This window comes from Theropithecus gelada, chromosome 11 (genome assembly GCF_003255815.1).
Source record: "Theropithecus gelada isolate Dixy chromosome 11, Tgel_1.0, whole genome shotgun sequence".
NCBI lineage: Eukaryota > Metazoa > Chordata > Mammalia > Primates > Cercopithecidae > Theropithecus > Theropithecus gelada.
The window spans coordinates 93,066,425-93,069,394 of record NC_037679.1 but is presented as its reverse complement, the minus strand read 5'-3'; positions in this window follow the sequence as shown (position 1 = coordinate 93,069,394).

Genomic DNA, 2,970 nt, shown 5'->3' with positions numbered 1-2,970 from the left:
CCAGCCTGGGCGACAGAGCAAGACTCCATGGAAGAAAGGAAGGAAGGGAGGAAGGGAGGAAGGGAAAAAGGGAGGAACGGAAGGAAAGGAAAGAAAACGATTTATTTCTTAGAGTTCTAGAGGCTGGGAAGTCCAAGGCTGTGGGGCAGCGTCTGGTGAGGACCTTCTTGCTAGTGGGGACTCCTCTCTGCAGAGTCCCAAGGAGGCACAGGGCATCCCATGGTGAGGGGGCTGAGCATCCTATTTCAAGTCTCTCTTCTTCTTCTTATAAGCCACCAATCCCACCCCCATAATAACCCATTAATCCATTAATTAATGAATGGATTACTCTATTCGAGAGGGCAGAGCCCGAATGACCTAATCAGCTCTTAAAGTCCCCACCTCTCAATACTGCCGCATTGGGGATAAATTTCAACATGAGTGTCAGAGAAGGCAAACATTTAAACCATAGCAGAGCTTCTTAGTCTTTGGGGGAATCAAGGAGAATTTGATGAAATCCATTGACTTCTCTTCCTGGAAACAGGTACATCCACACTCCTTTAGTTCCAAGTGGCAGAAACACCACTCAAACAGCTTTATGCTAAAAATGGAATTTACTGGCCCACAGAGTGGGTGTCAGGTAAGGCTAGATCCAGGGTCACAAGTAATGCTGCCAGGGCTCTGGCTGCATCTGCTGTTCTGTTTGTCTTCATGAACTTCATTCTGCACATAGGTGCTGGGCACATGGTGGACAGGTGTCCACAGCAGCTTGATCTTATCTCCCCAAGTTGAGGTGCCATAAAATAAACCCATCCAGGAAGACCTCATAAAAGTTCCAAGGAAGACTCTGATGGGCCAGGCTCGAGCCATATGCCCTTCCCTGACCAACCTCTGTGTTCCAGTGGATACTGTCCCATGACTGGCCTCGGTGATGCTTGGTGAATCACAGCCCTACCTCCCCCCAGGGCAGGTGGGGTGGAAGCTTTCCAAACCAATACACACTATAGTGATCGCAGCCCTCCCCTGAGACACACAACAGCGCAGGGACCACAGGCCACCACTCACCCCTTTTCTTTGCAGGTAGAGAAACGGAGCCACAGATCAAGGTCAGCCAGTGAGTGAGAAGCAAAGTCTGGAGCTGAGGCAAATTCTTCAAATTCCTCATCCAAGGCTTTCTCCTGGAAAGCCCAAAGCTTATTAAATCCTTAAAGGGCATTATCAATGGGACGTGCATTGAGTTTCCTTAATCCTGCAAGAGGATTAGGAGAATTCAGCCAAGATAATCTCCTTCAGGGACAAACCAGCCGCCTCTCACCAACCCGTGCTCTTAGTGGGCTGGGACCAGCCCCTCAAGGAGCCTTGACCTTCGAACCCATCCCCACCTCATCAGGCTCACAGCCCATAATTATAACAACCACAGCCGTGATCAGACAGCCCAGGAAGGCTTCCAAGGGGACTGGTGTTTTCAGAAGACAAAACAGCACAAACAAAGATATAGAGTCTGAGGCTGGGTGCAGTGTTTCTTACCTGTAATCCCAGCACTTTGGAAGGCTGAGGCAGGAGGATCACTTGAGCTCGGGAGTTTGAGACTGGGCTGGGCAACATAGTGAGACTCTGTCTCTACAAAAAAATTTTTTAATTGTGTAGCTGGGACTACAGGCATGGTGGCGTGTTCCTGTAGTCCCAGCTACTCAGGGAGGCTGAGGCGGGAGAATCACTTGAACCCACGAGTCTGAGGTTGCAGTGAGCTATGATTGCGTCACTGCAGTCCAGCCAGGGCAACAGAGCAAGAGCTTGTCTCTAAAAAGAAGATACAGAGGCTGGAACTTGAGGTCAGGCCCACTCCTAAATATACAAGGCCTGGGATGAGGGCCAAATGATGAAAGGCTCACACATCATAGTTAAGAGTTACAAATCAAGCTGAAAAACTGCTAGGCAAACACATTCTGTCTCATACCTTTCTTTTTTTAATTTTTTTTTTTTTTTTTTTTTTTTTTTTTTTTAGAGACAGGGTCTTGCTATGTTGCCCAGGCTGGATTCAAACTCCTGGGCTCAAGCAATCTTCCCACCTTAGCCTCCACCTGAGTAGTTGGGACTAGAGGCAGGCACTTAGCTCCTGTTTCATATCTTTCTTTTTTTTCTTTTCCTTTTTCTTTTTTTTTAATTTGAGACAGGGTCTCACTTTGTCATTGGGGCTGGAGTGCAGTGGTACAATCTCATCTCACTGCAGCCTCTGCCTCCCAGGCTCAAGCAATCCTCCCACTTCAGCCTCCCAAGTAGCTGGGACTACAGGTGCATGCCACCAAGCCTGGCTAACTTTCGTATTTTTTGTAGAAATGGAGTTTCACCATGTTGCCCAGACTGTATTCAAACTCTTGGATTCATGCCATCCTCCCGCCTCGGCTTCCTGAGGCTCTGGGATTAGCAGTGTGAACCATGATACTGGTCCATGGTTGATTTCAAGGTGCTGAGATGACATCACTGGACTTGGATTTGGGGAGAGAACACAGCCACACAGCACACTGTCATTTGGCATTTCCACCCTACAGGATACCAGGGACGGAAATAAACCAGAGAATGCAAACCCTAGTCAAATAATTAGACAGTGATGAGTTCTGAGTTTGTATTACCTTCGTACGTTTATTTCATTCAATTTTTAACAATGGCTGGCCGGGCGCGGTGGCTCAAGCCTGTAATCCCAGCACTTTGGGAGGCCGAGACGGGCGGATCACGAGGTCAGGAGATCGAGACCACCCTGGCGAACACGGTGAAACCCCGTCTCTACTAAAAAATACAAAAAAAAACTAGCCGGGCGAGGTGGCGGGCGCCTGTGGTCCCAGCTGCTCGGGAGGCTGAGGCAGGAGAGTGGCGTGAACCCGGGAGGCAGAGCTTGCAGTGAGCCGAGATCGCGCCACTGCACTCCATCCAGTCTGGGAGACAGAGCCAGACTCCGTCTCAAAAAAAAAAAAAAAAAAAAAAAAAAAAAAAAAA